This window comes from Physeter macrocephalus, chromosome 14, assembly GCF_002837175.3.
Source record: "Physeter macrocephalus isolate SW-GA chromosome 14, ASM283717v5, whole genome shotgun sequence".
Classification (NCBI taxonomy): domain Eukaryota; kingdom Metazoa; phylum Chordata; class Mammalia; order Artiodactyla; family Physeteridae; genus Physeter; species Physeter macrocephalus.
The window spans coordinates 97,892,936-97,912,170 of record NC_041227.1 but is presented as its reverse complement, the minus strand read 5'-3'; the positions used below and the strand labels follow the sequence as shown (position 1 = coordinate 97,912,170).

Genomic DNA, 19,235 nt, shown 5'->3' with positions numbered 1-19,235 from the left:
TATTTTTTTTTTTTTTTTTGCGGTACGCGGGCCTCTCACTGTTGTGGCCTCTCCTATTGCGGAGCACAGACTCCGGACGCGCAGGCCCAGCGGCCACGGCTCACGGGCCCAGCCGCTCCGCGGCATGTGGGATCCTCCCAGACCGGGGCACGAACCCGTGTCCCCTGCATCGGCAGGCGGACTCTCAACCACTGCGCCACCAGGGAAGCCCCTGAGGGTCTATTTTTAATAATGCACTTCATCTATGGATGCATACTGGCCCTGGATCTAGTATCCCATGCACAGGGGCTGCTTCTGGGAATAAGGACCACAGGGATAAGAGGACAAGTCAGAAGATCAGGATTTGGGGCGGGGGGGTGTTGGTGGTGGTGAGATGAACTGGGAGATTGGGATGGACATATACACACTAATATGTATAAAATAGATAACTAATGAGAACCTGCTGTATAAAAATAAATAAATAAATAAAAGATTTTTTAAAAAAGAAGATCAGGATTCAAGGTCTATCCCTCCAGACTGTTGCTTCATCTATAACATGGTTGTAATCTCCTGCTGATAAACCTGACCAGGGAATTGTGACCATCCAGTGAGGGGCTACATGTAACAACACACTGTAAATTCTGGGAGGTTAGCTGCTCAGTGTGCTTAGACCCCTGAAGAAAGGCTCAGGAATGAATCCCGAATAGGCAGCCTCAAGAAACCCAGTCTTGCTAGATGACATGTACAGAACGGACTCAAATCTGTGATACACGTAAAAAGACATGTAAAGTAAATGTAGAGTTTCGAGTTGAGAAAGATATTATCTTCAGGGGAGGGGATCTGAGAAGTCTTCCTAGGCAAGAAGACAGTTTGACAGTTTAATTAGGCTTTGAAAACCCCCCCAGAATTTGGCCATGCGTAGGTGGATAGAGGCGTGCACCCAGGTGTGTGTGTGTGTGTGTGTAAATGTCCATAGGACTATGGGTGTTTGTACAGGGGTTTCTCGTGGCTCCTAGAGGAGTGGTGAGAGTGGGAGTCAAGCTACCTTCGAATGTGGAAAAGTGGAAAGAAAACTGGCTTTGGAATCAGGCAGACTTTGGTCCTGTCATAGGCATTTTCAAAATACCCTGCCCCAGGACATTGTGAGCTTTCTGTTTCTAGCCATACACACACACACACACACACACACACACACACACACACACACACTTTCACATTCACACTCTCATCATCCATTAACTTGCTTGTCAATTCTCATTTCCAAATAGCTCCTGAATTTTTACCTTCCTCTCCCTTCCATTGCTGTTGCCAAGCACTAACCCTGACCCTAACTCGCAGCCAGAGTCTACCACTGCCTTGGTTTCAAGCCTTGCCCTCTTCTTTCTCCTTGCTTCCTCACCTTCAGTTGCCTCCGGCCTGCAGTTTTCTTTCTGTTGTATTATTCCTCTCTTGCAGTCACTGCATGGCCACAAGAAGCTTTCTAAAACAGGTATCTGATCATATCCCTCTCCTGCTAAAACTCCCATAATGACTTGCCTTCAGCCAGAATAGCATCAAGTCCAATCATTAAACAGTCACTGCCTACGTCTGCTGCTTCAGTGCTATTTTCTAAGTCATCCACTCATTGGGATTCAGTGGCAGCCAGCTTAGCTCCATCCCACGTCCAGATCTGTTCCATGCTGGCTTCTCTGCCTAGAATGCCCTTTCCCAGTGTTTCCTCCAGAATAATTTAATTAAATTATTTAATAAATAAACTGAATAATTTTAATAAAGTAATAGTTTAATATTACTTTAAAAATAAATTGAATAATTTTAATAAAGTAATATTTTAATATTACATATTAATGTATAACAAAATAACATATCCAACTCTCCTTGGGTTTATTTACCTGTCTAGGGGAGCCTTTGTGAGGGCAATGACTTACCTGTCTGTATACTCAGGTCCAAGTACAAGGCCTGGCATGAATTATGTGTTCAGTAAAAACTTAATGATTAAATGAATGAATTAATAAATACATAGGTAGTTTTACTAATAACAAGAACATTGACTCATGCTTTCTACTGGGAAGGAAAAAGGAGCCAACTATTACACATTGATTATCTGTCTAATTCACTCTTTGACATTTTCTCCCAGGGTGGTTAAGTCATTCATCATTGTATTCAGAAGTCTGAAATCCTTTGGAGTGAGTTTTCACAAGAATGGGTTGTTCAGCCCCAAGACATGAGAGGATCCCAGCTGAAGTTGAGAAACTCAGTATTTTCTGCAGTATTTGCAATTTGAGGATCAGGCGAAAGGTCAAAGACGTTAACTGAGGACTTATAGGATCCTGAATCAGTAAGTACTTTGGTAGAGGAGTTAAAATAAGGAAGGGAAAAGGTAGCTCAATTTTCTGCCGATTTATATGTCTGCATAGTCCAGGCCCTTGATCTGTATTGTTAAAAAACAAAATTAAACCCAGTAAATTTGAAGATCTCTAATAGGTTTCATTCAATGATTCATGAATCAGGCAGCATCCCATCTAGTAAGAATAGAAGGGTACTTCAATAGGTTGTACGTAGGTTGGAACTGTGGTTTTTCTTTTTAACAACGGCCCCCTTTTGATCAGACTCTCAGCCTAACTGGGAGATGTGATCAAAATGTAAGGCCTTGGCATCACTCTCAGCTACGCCTCTGAAGCTTCGTTGATCTTTGGTGTGGTAGCCACATGTCATGATGTTTTTGCTAAAACCATGTGATATTCACAGGCCATGACTTCACGTTCACAATTTTTAAGTCAGCCGTTCTCTTTGCTTCTCTTATGATGGTCCAGTCTTAAGGAGATCGTTTCCCTACTAGTCAGCAGCTACAAACATTCATTTAAAGCTTTTGAGATGATACAGTATGCCAGGGGGATCATTATGATTACTGTAAGCAGGATAATTCCCAGTGTTTGGCGTGCACTTTGGAGCCATAACACCCAAGGCCCAAACCAATCAAAGAAAGACCCCATTAAGGGAGTCACCTTTTTTTTTTTTTTTTTTTTTTTTTTTTTTGCGGTACGCGGGCCTCTCACTGTCGTGGCCTCGCCCGCTGCGGAGCGCAGGCTCCGGACGCGCAGGCTCAGCGGCCGTGGCTCACGGGCCCAGCCGCTCCGCGGCATGTGGGATCTTCCCGGACCGGGGCACGAACCCGTGTCCCCTGCATCGGCAGGCGGACTCTCAACCACTGCGCCACCAGGGAAGCCCGGGAGTCACCTTTTTAAGGCAAGTGTCTTGCTCAGCGATCTTACATAGCTGAGTTTCAACTTCCCCAGAAGGGTTCATCCAGGTGCAGCAGGTGGTGTGGCCACAACAGACACCTCCTTGCTCGGCTAGAAGATAATCAATGGCTGTCCTATTATCAAGAACAACCTTGACCAGAGAGTCTAAGGATCTTTGCTGGGCGGCAAGCACATGCTTTAGCGGTGGTTTCTGTAATGTATTCAGAAGTTAGGGAGAGACTTCTGATCACATTCTCATTTGAATTTACCCCTAACCAGGGAAGCATGGCTTTGCCAAAGGAAGCAATTCCTGAATCACAATGCCTCCTGGAAAGTCCTTTCTAGAACAGTTAGCGGCATAGTTAGAAAACTTAAGAAGCATAGCCCGTCTGTGCCCCAGCCATGTAGGCATTTGTAGGTCCAAGGAGAGTAATAACTACCACAGACAAAGACAGACCTACTGGGGCCACAGACCATTTCTGTCAAGGAAGTACTGTTAGTGGACCCAGTCACAGGAGTTGCTGTGTTTAGCCATTCAAGCCAGAGGTCAGGCAGGTTTTTAATGCATGGTGAAGAAAATCTCCTAGCCTGAAAGAGTCATCTTCAATTCCAGAGGTTACCCGCCCCGCCTTAGCAATGTCCTGGGAGATACGGATGACGGGGTTATCTTTCCAGGCCAACGCCAGAGTAAAGGAAAGAAAGGAAAGAAGAAAGAGTTTTATGTTTAGCCAAAGGAGGAAGTCTTGATCCATTGTCTTGGCTGGAAGCCGTCTACTTGGATGTCAGCTACTTCTCTTCCTCGTCAGTTTGATTCAGAGGTCTCTAGCACTGGTACGAGACCAGATGTCAGATGGGGCCTTTTTCAGCTGTGAGATATGCAAGTTCAAGTTCCTCGAGTTTGGCTGCCGTCTGGGTAGTAAGGAGAACCTGGCACAGTCCCTTCCAAGGAGACTTAAGGGCAGTCTTTGTTTTTAGTGATTCCAAATCACAAAGGTGGGAGACAATTGGAAACATCAGTTTGGTGAGTCATAGCCAGATGTTTGATTAAACCAGAAGAATTCAGGATCTAGTCAAGTTTACGTGTACATAATAAAGCCTCAAAGATAATTAACTGGACTAGAATCTAATACCTACAAGTGGTGCAAACATAATTTTTCTCTCTGCAGTTACCCTCATTTTTTTTGTTACCAAAGATGATCACAGTAAAACTAATTTGTTTATATTAAATTTGGCCTGATTATTTGTGTAAGTGCAGCAAGAAAAGTGATTGGCCGTATAAGTTCTTTTTAGGACTGCTTTGCTGAAACATCTCATAAGGAGTCTCAGACTTCACCAGCAATACCATTTCAGTCAAAGCCTTGATGTTATAGCCAGCGTTTCCAATTGTGCCCAGTTACAAGAAGCATGAAGATAAAAACACTCACTGAGAGATTCTGAATTTTGGAGGGACCAGGTAGGGAGAAAAAGTAAATGTTTCATCTTTGTTCACCGAAGTATATCTTACTAAGTTGTTGATAGCTTAAGAGAAAAGATTTCATTAAGTCTGGGAGAAAAAAAAAAAGCATCAGCAATATTTTTTTAAAATATTTATTTATTTACTTAGGCCGCGCCTGGTCTTAGTTGAGGCACGTGGGGTCTTCCTTGTGGCGTGCGGACTTCTTAGTTGCGGCAGGCGTGTGGAATCTAGCTCCCCGCCCAGGGATCGAACCCAGGCCCCCTGCATTGGGAGTGCAGAGTCTTACCCACTGCGCCACCAGGGAAGTCCCCAAAGCATCAGCAATATTCTAAACACAAGATCATAAAAATTATAACCATCCTCATCGGTTCGTTCAGCCTCATGTTTTCTTGTTCTGCTTGAATCCAGTTTTTCCGTTAGTTCTCTTGACCTTGCCTGATGCTTGAGGGTGATAGGGACAGTGATAATTCTCAAAAGTTTGCAAGATTTTTGTTTAAGGTTCAAATGATTTGCCCAGTGAAGTAAGTTCCTTGATCGCTGGAGATTGTGGAAGGTATACCCCATTGGGAAACACATTTTCTAACAGTTTCTTTGCCACCATGAAGGCATTGGCCTTGTAACAGGAAAAGCCTTCAACCCATCTGGAAAACATACATACAGTAACAAAAGCATGTTAAGAACCCGTACTAAGTGGCAGTAAATGAATTCCAGTTGCAGATGTTCAAAGGGTCCAGAGGGAGGAGGTCTGAGGCTTCTAGGACCAAAAACAGTTTTTCTTAAGTATACTATGGTGGGTGAAGGAATGCAAAAACCAAAATATTCCCTGGTTTGCCAGGGAATTGGGATGAAGCAAGCAGTCATCTTGGGTTTCCCATAGCCCTGACGCTTCATTTAGTTTACCCATCTTAATTTCTCTGATTCAGGAGCAGACGGTCGCCATGTTACAAAGGCATCAGGATGGTAAAAATCTGGCAATGAGTGGTCATGTTTTGCAGAAGCAAAATGGACTTCATTCACATGTACCACAATCTTTATAGATTCTGTTGCTCCTTCCTTTGCATGAAAGTCAGCAAGGGCATTTCCCTAATATTCAGCTTTAGTCCTTTTAGTGTGAGCCTCAATTTTGATAACAGCAATTTCAGATTTGTAAGATTTTCCATTAGCCCAATTTCCAAGTACTACCTATTTTTTTAAAATTTTCTTCTGGTGAGTTTCATTTCAAAAAATGGCTCTTAGGTCCTAGAGAAGATGGGGGCGGGGGGTAGGACATCTCCATCTCGAAAGCACAGATTAAGTACAGAACAGTTCTGTTTCCAATGCCCTGATCTTTTAAAGCATTTTGAGAGGAATAGTTGAGCTTTGGGGATTGGCAAAAAAGAAAATTAAATAAATAAATAAAAGCATTTGAACTTTGAACTTCTAGAGCCACAACTTTGATTCTGCAGAGAACTGGAAGACAAAACTTGTGTTGCCAGCTCCCCCTAAAGAACTGGGTTTAGCTTCTGTTTTAGGGTTTTTTGTTTAGCTTTTATCTCTTTAATTTTTCAGTAGCCTTTTGCAACACACCTTTCAATGAAGCTCTTTTGGAATTTTGAAAACTTTTGGAGGCTTCTGTATACTAATTAAAATAGGTATTCCATTCTGTTCGTCTGATACGGGAGCCCTTGCTTATCTATTTGGAACATTCCTTCTAATGGCCATTGTAATTTCAGGTTATTTTTAGTAAAATTTTGCCACTTTGCTAGATATCTACAGCTTCTAGGACTATAGTTCTTTTTTTAAAATTTTTATTTTATTTTATTAATTAATTAATTTTTTTTTATTTTTGGCTGTGCCAGGTTTTAGTTGTGGCATGTAGGATCTTTCGTTGTGGCCACGGGGCTTCTCTCTAGTTGCGGCGCACAGCTTTTCTCTCTCTAGTTGTGGTGCGTGGGTTCCAAAGTGTGTGGGCTCTGTAGTTTGCGGCACGTGCGCTCTCTAGTTGAGGCGCATGAGCTCAGTAGTTGTGGCGCGTGAGCTTAGTTGCCCCGCGGCATGTGGGATCTTAGTTCCCCAACCAGGGATTGAACCCGCGTCCCCTGCATTGAAAGGCAGATTCTTTACCACTGGACCACCTGGGAAGTCCCACGGGGCTATAGTTCTTAAACATAAAATAAGCAGGTGTGCTGGAAGGTGGCATATTCAACTCTTTGGATCCCATTTTTTTTTTTTTAGCTAGGACTTTGGGTTTCTCAGAGCCAAACTAATGCCTAGGAGGGAATTGCTGTGGAGTTGGAAGGTGGCAAGTGCTCTAACAGCCTTTAAATGCTTGATACCTACTCACCAATGTTTGCAGCTTTTTTTTTTTTTTTAACTTCTGAGAGTCCCATAGCAACTAGCCTTTATTTAATATCCACCTGAGGCCTCCCACTGGACCCAATCCAATTCAAATCAGACCCAGTCCTATCCCGGACCCAGTTCAGTTCTTAAGTTGGATCCAGTCCAACTCCAACTGGTAACCACCAACAATTCCCATGGAACTTTGGACTAGGGGAAAGGGTTGAACAAGCAGACCTCGAAGAATGGAGATGGCAGACTGGTTCCAAACAAATGGAGAAATGCAGCTGCCACCAACAGTTTCCAGCATGGAATCTGGGGAAGAAGGCCAAATAAATGGGGAACCACAGTAGTTCCCAGTAGAGAATCTGGGGACAGAATTAAGGTCTGGGGTTTTCCACCCAGAGAATTGTGGTCTGAAATGTTAGGGCCTTGGCTCAGGGCAGAATCCTTTGCCAGCTCAGTTGGGCTCTGGGCAGAACCATCTACCAGCTCCAGATGACCTTCCCCATAAAGGAAAACCAATTGGATCAGGAGCTTGAAAGCAAAGAGAGCGAAACTCAAACTGAGAGGAACTCACCATCAGTGCTCAGAAATGGAGAGAAAGACAGTGAAGTCAAAAGAGTTCATGGGGCTCTACATGTGTTTTTCCTTGGATACTGTTGGAAGTTCACTTTGAAGCCCACCACTGCTACCAAATCTGTTAAAAAACCAAATTCAGCCAGGTAAATTTGAAGATCTAGTTGGCTTTATTCAATGATTCATGAATTGGGGCAGCATCCATCTAGTGTATAGAAGGGCACTTTGAGGGTCTGTACAAAATGTAAGTTTTTTTTCTAAGAAGATGGGTAGGGCAAGGGAGCTATTAGCAAAAGAAAAGAAAGGCTTATTTTTAGGCCAGTCTGTCTTCTTTTGGGGAGAGGAAGGAGAGGGCAAGGGTTTTCTCTTGCAAACTGCCTCTTCTTCCATGAGGGTTGGAGAGGGCCAGTACCTCACTGGTGCTGACCAGAAAATTCTCGACTGGCTGATTAAGGTTATATTCCTGGGGAGGGTCAAAACTGCATCTAGGTTAGGTATTAAATCTAGGTTTGGTATCATGGGTTTTGGCACAAGTGATGCCATTTTGGGCCTGTGGTTTTTTTCTTTAACAGTATTTTTAATGCTTGGTTATTCCAGAGCAGGTTCTTCACTTTTCATATTGTTGTAGTCACGGATTTCTACTTGATCAAGCATTGACAATATCTGAATTGGGTTCTACCACACTGTGATTGCATGCCCATGGAAGACATTGCTTATCAACCACATCACTCCTTCCTGCCAACCCTGAATGTGGTTTCAGAATTTTTTCTTACATGGTATTCCAGGTAGCTATTGGTATTCTGGTACCAATTTACCAGAGTAAATAAATTACCAGGAATTAAAATCCATTTTTCCATCCCTCTCCCAGATCTTGAGGTATTTTTAGGGAGAAGTCTGGATCTGGGGAAGGTAGAAACTGCATACAAGGGTAACAGTGGGTCTGCTCTTTCCCTGAGCTCCATCCTCTAAGTGCCTCCTTAATGCCTGTTCTTGGATGTCTCATGCATTGCAAAACGAAACCCTTGGATGCCCTGTAAATTATTTTTCTTTCCCCACCTTCTCAATTGCAGTAATTCAATATGCACCCAGTTTAGTTAAGCTAAGGACCTATTAGTTATCTCTGATGCTTCCATTTCCCTTACCTGCACATTTACTTCACCAGCAAATAGTACTGATTGTATTAATCAGTACATATTTCAAATATGTCCCCCTCCAGTCTTACTATGATAGCTTCCCAGTGTAAACCATTTTAATGTCTCCCCTCAGCTATTATAATTGCCTCTTCACTGCTTTTCTTGCTACTGTCCCTGCCTCTATCCACTCTACTCCCAATACTTAAATAAAGTATCAATTAATTATACTCCTAGGTATTTATCCAAGGGTAACGAAAACATATGTCCACAGAAAGAATGGTACAACATTCATAGCAGGTTTATTCACAAAGGCCCCAAACTGGAGAGACCCCAAATGTCTATCTACAAGTTAACTGACAACAGATTGTGTATTTATACAATGGAATACTAATCAGCCAAGAAAAAAAAAGGCAAACTACTGATGCATGGAAACGTATGAATCTCAAAAACAATATGCTGAGCGAAAGAAGCCGGACATAAGAAAACTGTATGATTCCATGGATAGAAACTTTTAGAACAGGTAAACAAACGAAGCTAGGATAAGAAGGCAAGAACAGTCTTCACATCTTGGGATGGGGTTTGGGAGGGGACATGAAGGAACTTTCTAGGAGGGTGGAAGTGTTCTGTGAAAGGAATGTGGGTTTTGTTTGTTAAAATAATACAGGTAAGATTTATACATTTCATTGTAGTAAATTTTACCTTAAAAAAGGAAAATATGAGGCCACTGGCCGATGAACTCACAAGTGTAGGTAGTGTGCTACATGAGGGGCAAGTTTTTCGCTAACATCACAAGGGTCTCTGGCCCAATGAGTGGAGTTTGATAGTAATACTTGCTACAAATGTATGGGAAAAAAAAAAGGAAAATAGAACTGTAAAAAATAATAAACGTGAGAGAGTGGAGAGTGGGTACAAGTATCGATGATTCAAGAATGGCAAAATGCTATTGATTGTTGAATCTGGGTGATGGGTACATAGGGGCTCGTTATACTATTTTGCTTACTTTTTATATGTTTGAAATCTTCCACAATCAAATATTATTTTAAAGAATAAGTCAAATCATATTTCTGTAGTTTGAAGCCCTTTCATGACTTCCTATTGGATATAGAAAAAAAGCCTAAGCTGTATGCTGTGATTCATATGGTCCTGCCCCATTTAACTGCTGGCCATTTCTTATCTTCTTTCTCTCTCCTCTCTCACTGTGCTCCAGTCCCACTGGACCATCTGAGAGATGCCTAAGCATGCCAGGATTTTTCCAAATGCAGAACTTCTGGGTCTCTCCTTAACGGTTTTCATGTGATGGTTTCTTCTCATCCTTCGAGTCTTCTAGAAGGGCTCCCAGCTGACACATTTCGCTTTCTTTCTTGTCTGTCTCCTCACTAGGAGACTGACTCTATGAAGACAGACCTGATGCCTCTCTTAGTTGTCATTTTATACTGAATTCCTAAAACAGTGCCTTATTTTCTGTTTTGTGAGTTTCTATGCCCCAGCGAGTGTTGTCCTTCAATTATCTCTTCTCTTGGAGCCCTGGGGTTAAGTATGTCCTTTAACGTTGCTCTGATTAGTGCCATGGACAGCGGTAATTTACAGGCTCTGGGACCAAGGATGTGGAATTGGTGCAAATGTCCGGTAGGATGTGATAGCTATTTTGGGCTTGTTTGGGGGATCTATCTGACAAATGAGAATGTGTGAACGTAATTTACAGGCTCTGGGACCAAGGATGTGGAATTGGTGCAAATGTCCGGTAGGATGTGATAGCTATTTTGGGCTTGTTTTGGGGTATCTATCTGGCAAATGAGAATGTGTGAACTGAAACTTTGGGAGGCTTCTCAGGAAGGCAAGTATTTGAGTGGGATGCCGCTAATGTGGGTTGAGCAGCCCTCCCTTGTGCTAGGCATAATCTAGGAAGAAAGGGTGTCCCCCCCTACTTTCCCACATTGGTTGGAAGGAGCACTGTCCTGGGAGCCGGAAGTACAAATCTTGCCCAAGCTCTGCACTAAGGCTTCCCTGCTCCGGGTAAATAACAAGCTCTGAGCTTTGGTTTCCTCATACTTTAGAAAGGGTACTTCGTTGATATCAATGTTTCCCAAGCGAAATCATGTTGTAGATCACAGGTGCCTTCAGAGAGGAAAAAAAGGAGCAAAGCGGGAAAGGGATGAGTGGGATACAAACACTGTTGAGGAAGCAGGGGACAGAGAAGCAATGGAAATCATTTGGCTAATCAATCCGTCATCCACCGTTAGCAAACTGGACTAGAAAGCACCTAAGATTGTTTACAGAGCTCGTGTTCTGTGGAAGGAGCATTGGATTTACTCTCCTTTTCTCCTGTGCAGGCCTGCAGCACATACAGCACCCACTGTACAAGGAGATTGGCTCTTCTTTGAGTTTTTTGCTCTCGTTGTCCGAAGTCTCCTAGGTTGGCAAAATATAACCTCTTGGGGGACGGAGGTCTTGTAGGTACTTGAGCCTTTGTCAGAGACTGCTAGAGGAGGGACTTTGGGCAGAGCTTTTGTAGAGAGAAGAGCACATCAACAGCATCCACTTAATCTGTCACATTTGTCTTTAACTCATTTGAGTTGCCAGACCTTACAGGTGAATCTCTTCCAGTGCTAATGTCTGTGTATGCTTAAGCAGGCAGGGTCTGGAACCAGACAGCCTGGTATGGAATAATTCCAATCTTCCCACCTCTATGCTGTTTGACCTCGTACTGGTTACTTAACCTCTCTGTGTCTCAATTGCCTTCTCTTATTAAATACTTCTAAATTAAATACTACCTGTCGCACAGCGCCATCGGGCAGATTCTGTGGGACGATGCATGCAAAATGTTTAGTGCATGGTCTGGCATACAGTTTGTACTCAATAAATGTCACCTGTTATTAATATTGCTAATACTGTGGGATGTGGCCCAAATGGTGGTAATCAAGACTTCGGCTCTGCTTGTAAGCTGGGAAACCTTTTACTCCTTTTCAAATGCTGTATTTATCATCCAGAGTAACACAAACGACAATAAACAGCCACCACCCAGCTTTGCACATTTAGAGGCCGTAATGGCATGATGTACCCACCAGCTAAGGCCTGGGAGGGTATTTCCATTGTCTTCAGCACAGGAGCTCTTAGAGGACGTGGTTTTTATGAGTGTGTAAGATGCCTTGTGGACACATTAAACTTAATATATGATTATAATAACAGTGAGGCCTCCAGTCTGAGATAGAGGCAGCAACCCAGGGAGAATGAAATTTGGAAGCATAAAGCATGGGAAGGAAACGTTATTTCCTAGGGGTTGGGTGGTGGCTGAGACATGAAGGGAAGGGGAATAGAGGGCAGGGAGTGTGGTGAAGAGTTGGGAAGAGTTAAGTCCTGCAGAAGAGTTTTATCCAGCCCAGCCTGGGTCTGGTGCATGAGAACTAAGTATAAAATTGGAATAGACAAGCGAGAGGAAGATAGAGGGGAGGAGAGGGGAGAAGAGATGAGGGATAGAAAAGTGGGATTATAACTTCTAGGCATATACCCGGAGGAAACCATAATTCAAAAAGATGCATGCACCCCAATGTTCATTGCAGCACTCTTTACAACAGCCAGGACATGGAAGCAACCTAAATGTCCATCGACAGGGGAATGGATAAAGAAGAAGTGGTACATACATACAATGGGATACTACTCAGCCACAAAAAAGAACAAAATAATGCCATTTGCAGCAACATGGATAAAACCAGAGATTGTCATACTGAGTGAAATAAGACAGACACAAAAAGACAAATATCATATGATATCGCTTATATGTGGAATCTAAAAAAAAAAAGGGTTCAAATGAACTTATTTACAAAACAGAAGTAGAGTCACGGATGTGGAAAACAAACTTACCGTTACCAGGGGATAAGGGGGGAGGAGGGATAAATTGGGAGATTGGGATTGACATATACATGCTACTATATATAAAGTGGTTAACTTGTAAGAACCTGCTGTATAGCACAGGGAACTCTGCTCAGTACTCTGTAATGGCCTATATGGGAAAAGAATCTTAAAAAAAAAGAGCGGATAGATATATATGTGTAACCGATTCACTTTGCTGTACACCTGAAACTAACACAGCATTGTAAATCAACTATACTCCAATAAAAATTTAAAAAATAAAGTGAGATTATAGGCAGGCTTATACCTAGGGATGGGGAAGCAGTTGTGCTGGGTATAGACACAGAGGGTGGCTGTGGAGATAATGGGGAGGCGATAGCTGCCTTGTCTGTGTGGTCCAATGTGCGTGATTTACAGGTCAAAGTTTGGATTTAGGACCAACACAGTCACTGCCATTCTCTATGTAGACTCAGGCTTACCATGAACAGTCCTTTCAGAGATGGGATTTTTGGAAGATTCTGGTGACAATATATCCCAGGAATAGGAATGATATCTGTAGGGGAAAAGTCTCAGCATTCTGGGTTTTTATTTTTATTTTTTGTTTTTTTTTTTTTTTGTGGTACACGGGCCTTTCACTGTTTTGGCCTCTCCCGTTGCGGAGCACAGGGTCCGGACGCGCAGGCTCAGCGGCCACGGCTCACGGGCCCAGCCGCTCCGCGGCATGTGGGATCTTCCCGGACCGGGGCACGAACCCGTGTCCCCTGCATCGGCAGGCGGACTCTCAACCACTGCGCCACCAGGGAAGCCCTACATTCTGGTTTTTGAGATTGTAAAACGAAAGATCAGAGATGGTAGTAAATACCACATGTAGAGACAGTAGTAGGATTTCAAATGGTTCATGGCCCAGAGGTAATGAGTTCTGGAAGGGTCAGCAGGAGTTTATTAGCCAAAAGGCTGGGTCAGGCATTTTCCCCCTTGTAATGAGACTTGGCTTTTGCACAGAACCATTTGCTGCCAGTGAATGAATGAATAAATGAATGAATGAAGAATGAGAACCAGAGCATGACCTATTAGCCCAATTCTGTTCTCTTAATCCTGAGAAAAATATATTCACATAACCAAGAGCCAAAAGGTTCTCAGGGCACAGTGTTATTCAAATTTAAGGTAGACTTCCAGCCACAGAAGGAATAATCAACACACACGCACACACGCGCACACACACACACACACACATATGCGCTCACATCCTATTCAGAATATACTAAATATTTTAAAATTCATGCTGAGGATTCCAAACTTTCTATAGATTAAATTTCCTCTCTCATTCCTTTTAGCTTGGAGGGAAGACAGACACCTTAACCTCTAGGGAACTATCTTCCAATTTGTTCCCTTATTAATTTACCAGGTAGTCACTGAGGTGTTCATTAAGTGTCAGGAATTGTGTCAGCTTCAGGAAATCCAAAAATGAAGGAGGCATGAACCTTCCCGTTCACAAGGCGTCCAGCTTTTGAAGAAGAGCACATCTGTACAATCAGAAAATAACTGATAATTAGCCCTTACTTATGTAGATCTTTATAGTTAATAAGGTGATTTCACATACATCGTCCACTCTGATCCTCAGATTCTCAATCCCCTTTTACAGGTGAGGAAATTGAGTCAGACAGTGGGCGGTTGTGAAAACCCAAAGATGCACAGCTAATAAGTGGCAGAGCTAGAACTCACCCAAGTGTTCTGATAACAGATCCTGTGCGTTTCCCACCATTCCATGAGTGCTGCAGGCTGCCAAGCTCTGGCGCTGATGTAAAGTTTGGATTCACTAGAGGGAGATGAGCCGAGGGGATTAGAGAGAAGTCACACGTTGCCAGTTTGCTTGATGCTGTGAAGCTCCTCTGAGAAGGGGATTAGTTGTGATGTTGCTAGTATAAAGCAAAATTCCTCTCCTCTGCCGTTCTCAGGAATTTGGCTTTTCTGGATAAAGAGTAGCAGGAAAGTGATAGCACAATAATGAACCCCAGCTTGGGGCGTGTGTCTTTCCCTGAATCAGCAGTAGAGCAGGTTTGATTCATGAGAATAAATGCCCATCTGCAAGCCCCAGTCACAACCCATCACATCTCAACCGGGCATCCAAGCATCTTACAGGCTGCACTTCCCTGGAAATAGTGAGAAGGAGCTGGGTGACGGAATCCTACATGTTTTCTCGTGTGTGTGTGATCATGAACACACCTCACACATGCTCCCATGTCGTCTGGAAGCTCCTTGAAGGTGGAGAAATGGATTCACACTTGCTCTTATGTCTTTGGTCAAGAAGAGTCTCCTTCTTGACCAAAGACATAATAGGTGCTCAATAAAAGTCTCTTGTGTTTAGTGAATAGGAACTAAAAATAGATTGATTTTAGGAGGATTAAAATCCCTAAGTGGGCAGGAATTCCCCAACCCAGAATAAGTCCGCAGGCCCCTGACCTCTGAGCTCTGTGGTTCTGGTATTCAGATTAAGCAAACAGTGGTTACTCCAGAATCCTGTGGAGCAGCATTGGAGTGACCGCATCAGCCCTCACACCCAGAGAAGCAGGCCGTTTGACAGCTCCATTGTATGTACATGTTACAGACCTGGCATTTCCCCTGTGCATGCATCTGAAGTTGTGAGAAATAGCTCAGTGTTCTGCCCTTTCCTGATCTGGTGACGAGTACTCTGTACTGCTATTTACACATTTCCTGGCAATCATAATCTCTTGTCTCACAAGGAAAGGAGCTGGATTACATTCTCCCCTTTGTCTTTTTGTGTCCATTCTTTGCCTTCGAGGGCTCAGGCCCATGGAAAGGTTATAGTGCTTATTAGTTTGGGGATGGGGGTCCAGAGTATCATCATGATGATGCAAAATCCTTTCACTATCTTTGCTTATTTGAGAACTTCTACCCGATTCTCGTCTATTTCAGATGTTTTTCTGTGGGCAGAACACAGGTGCTGGAGACTCAGGTAGTTGGGGTCTCGACTCTGCTCTCACGTTTCAGAAGGAAACAGGCTGCTAAACGGAGAATCTCACTGCGGGAAAACAGTGCAGTTTAAGGTTCAAAATGAATGCAGAAGAGGAAATAATTACATTTATGGGGCTGGTTTTCTGGAGGCTATCAGCATCGGATTCCTGGAAGAGGCAAATTCTCTACTGAGTTTGGAAGTATAAGTTGAATTGATCAGATGAATAAAGGCAGAGAGAGGGGACTTCTGGTTAGCAAGAACTGTGTGCTTTGTGACATTTTGGTATGAAATGTTATGGTGGGTTGGATAAAAGAGGGACAGTTTAGGACTCTGGGACTGTCGGGTCTGACTGGGGGGTTGGAAAGACCGTGTTATCAAGGTGTGAGTCCTGCTGGGGGGAGTAGGCTTGCTCATGCAGGAGTGGGAGGCCAGGGAGAGGTGGGAAGCAGGGAAGGATGATGTGGTCAGAGTGTAGAGGGAGGACCGGAGGAGGGCAAGATGTACAGCAGGGAGAGAGTCCTCTGGCAATGCGTCTGTCCCTGGGGTGTAGGGGCTGAAACCTCGGGCCATGTGGATCTTGGGTCCAGCCAAGGATGGCTCTCCCATCACCCTGAAGTTTCCTCTTGCCAAAGCTATTGCCTATGAAAATATTTACCCTGGCATTTTCCTAAATAATTTTCTTCTCTTGGAATATCATGGAACTCGATGCACCCATTAGGACGGACGATTCTGGCCATACAGTCTCTTTTCTAGAATTATTTAAATTGTATAGAAATTTCATGTAGAAACAGAGTCCCCAGAGTGCATTGGAAGTGGGCTCAGTAAAGGTATCGAAAAAAATAGAACAGTGTCCCCGGTGCTGCTGGTCCAGACGGCACCAACAAGCCGTCTCTGAACTGGACAGCATCCTGATGGAAGAGAGCTTCCTGTACAGCATGCCCCACCCTCACCCACAGTCTTCATGACAATTCTTGCTTGCTGGGAGGAAAAAGAGTGATGCTTCAGATTTACAGGTGATGAAATTGAGATCAAGCAGTTAAATAATATGCCCAAAGTCACTTAGCTGTTAAGCGCCAGAGCTGGGACTCAGACCCAGGTCTTCTGATTTCACATCCCTGTACTGAACGGTAGGACGTTACAGGTAAAAAAGGGGTTATGAGATGTTGAGGATGGGGTGGGCAGGCTTAGCACCCCACTTGCATCATAGTGATAAAAATAAAGGAAGAAGAGAAAATTTATTGAGCATCCAAGATTCGTTCCGTTTCTGTCTCTTCTTGGAAGCTGCTGAGTCCAGTTTCCTCATTTTAAAACTGAGGATTCTTAAGCCCGAAGAGGATAGATAATGTGCCTAAGGTCGTGCAAGTTGGTAAGTTTTGAGTTTACTTCTGTGAACCCAAAACAGGGAAGTATGTAGAAAAATAACGTAGCAAGTTCAGGAGAGAGGATGGCAAGAGACCTCAAAATCATGACATTGGAGAACAGCTTAGAGAACAAGGAAGATTTATCTGGGAGGAGAGGGAGCTCAGGGAAGTTGTGTAGTAAGACATGCTGTATGTCGCCCTGAGGAGGGTCCACAGATCAGAGTGTGGACACTCCTGATGGATGGATTTGGATTCACTATAAGAAAAAGCATTCTGGGAGCGACGGCCATCTAAAACTGGACATTACACTGACACATAGTGAGTTTCCTGTCTTTGGAGGGAGGGGTTCAAAACCTTAATGGGGATACTATGTAAGAGGTAAGCATCATTCGAGGTTGAAAAATCATTCTTTCTGAAAAATCCCAGATTCTCACCCATCATTCATTGATTAGCTAGACTATAAACTCACTCCAATTGGGAACCATGCTTGTTTCTTTCACGACTTTATCTTCAGGTCCTAGAATATTAGCTGACACATAAGAGCTACAGACTCATAGTGGCCTTGAGACGTGGGCTCAGAACTGGAGCATCATCCTTTCTGCTGCTTGCTAGTGGCCGAAGCGAGTCAGCCAGGCCAGTCTGGATTCAGAGAGAGTGGGAAAATAGACTCCACCTCTTGATGGAAACAGGTACAAAGTCACATTGCAAAGGGCATGGATATAGGCAGCGGGGGGAAATCGGGACCATTTTGATAATCTGTCTACACAAGTCTTCCTTTAAGGGAGGCTGTGAAGGTCTTCTCAGATGCTCACCCATACGACTAACCTATTCCTGAGCCTACAAAAGTAGGGAGTTTTGTGTTTTTGAGGGCCGGGAGCTGAAGCCTATTTACAGGGGCATGAAAGAAAGCAGGGACATCAGAGGCAATGTTGAGACTCAAGATGGGCACGGGGAGGAGGTGACAGAAGGCACTCAATTCTGATGATTTCTCACTGGTCAATTCTTCATCTGAGCTTGTGCGACGCTGCTCTTTGGACTCTGTTACCCACCCTAAGTCAGGACCCTTTATTCTGTCTCCTCTCGTTCCCTTCTCCCTATTCCGTTTTCCCCTTTACCTGCAAAGTTGCCAGTGCTGAATGGGTGGAGAGGCAACTCAGGATACGGTGACAAGAACTGTGGTGAGGAAGGTTTAGATCGTGTCAAGAATATAGCAGAGGGCTTCCCTGGTGGCGCAGTGGTTGAGAGTCCGCCTGCCGATGCAGGGGACACGGGTTCGTGCCCCGGTCCGGGAAGACCCCACATGCCGCGGAGTGGCTGGGCCCGTGAGCCATGGCCGCTGAGCCTGCGCGGCCGGGGCCTGTGCTCTGCAACGGGAGAGGCCACAACAGTGAGAGGCCCACGTACTGGAAAAAAAAAAAAAATGCAGCAAAGATCAAAGTCAGGGCCAGACTGTGGAACGTTAGAGTCATGGCGAGGGTGGGGATGGGGAGCTGTTGGGTTAAGAGGTGGAAAGGGGTTCGAGGATGTTGTAAAGTGAGGGTTTACGGTGAAGGTCATGGTGGGCATCTGTGGTTTGGAGACTGTAAGCTCCACGAGGGTGGAGACAGTCTGTGTGTACATTAATGTACTCTGTTCATACACAAGGTAGGTGGTCATTAAATATGCATTGAATACATGAATGCATGTGTTGAATACATAGCTGTATATCTACATGAGTGAGCAGTCCTGGTAATGATTAGGACTCTGGGAGCTGATTCAGTTTAGGGGACCGTTAAGAGCATGGGCTTTGGGCTTCCCTGGTGGCGCAGTTGTTGAGAGTCCGCCTGCCGATGCCGGGGACACGGGTTCGTGCCCCGGTCCGGGACGATCCCACATGCCGCGGAGCGGCTGGGCCCGTGAGCCATGGCCGCTGAGCCTGCGTGACGGGTTCGTGCCCCGGTCCGGGAAGATCCCACATGCCGCGGAGCGGCTGGGCCCGTGAGCCATGGCCGCTGAGCCTGCGTGTCCGGATCCTGTGCTCCGCTACCGGAGAGGCCACAACAGTGAGAGGCCCACGTACCGCAAAAAAAAAAAAAGAGCATGGGCTTTGAGGCTCAGTGTAAAGATCAATTCTACCACTTTTTTAAAAAAAAATAAATTTATTTATTTTTGGCTGCGTTGGGTCTTTGTTGCTGCTCGTGGGCTTTCTCTAGTTCCGGCGAGCGGGGGCTACTCTTCGTTGCGGTGCGCAGGCTTCTCATTGCGGGGTCTTCTCTTGTTGCAGAGCACGGGCTCTAGGCACGCAGGATTCAGTAGTTGTGGTGCACGGGCTTAGTTGCTCCATGGCATGTGGGATCTTCCCAGACCAGGGCT

At 44.4% G+C, this 19,235-nt stretch overlaps 1 protein-coding gene and 1 non-coding gene across 2 annotated transcripts in view; both read left to right on the top strand.

Annotated features, from left to right (window-relative positions):
- The window catches only part of ASIC2 (acid sensing ion channel subunit 2), a 1,003,339-nt gene that overhangs the window by 95,281 nt on the left and 888,823 nt on the right, over positions 1-19,235 (top strand). The window lies entirely within an intron of this gene.
- On the top strand, positions 9,395-9,543 carry LOC112066040 (small nucleolar RNA SNORA62/SNORA6 family). The gene has a single exon (XR_002892400.1). It is a non-coding gene; the product is annotated as a small nucleolar RNA SNORA62/SNORA6 family (small nucleolar RNA).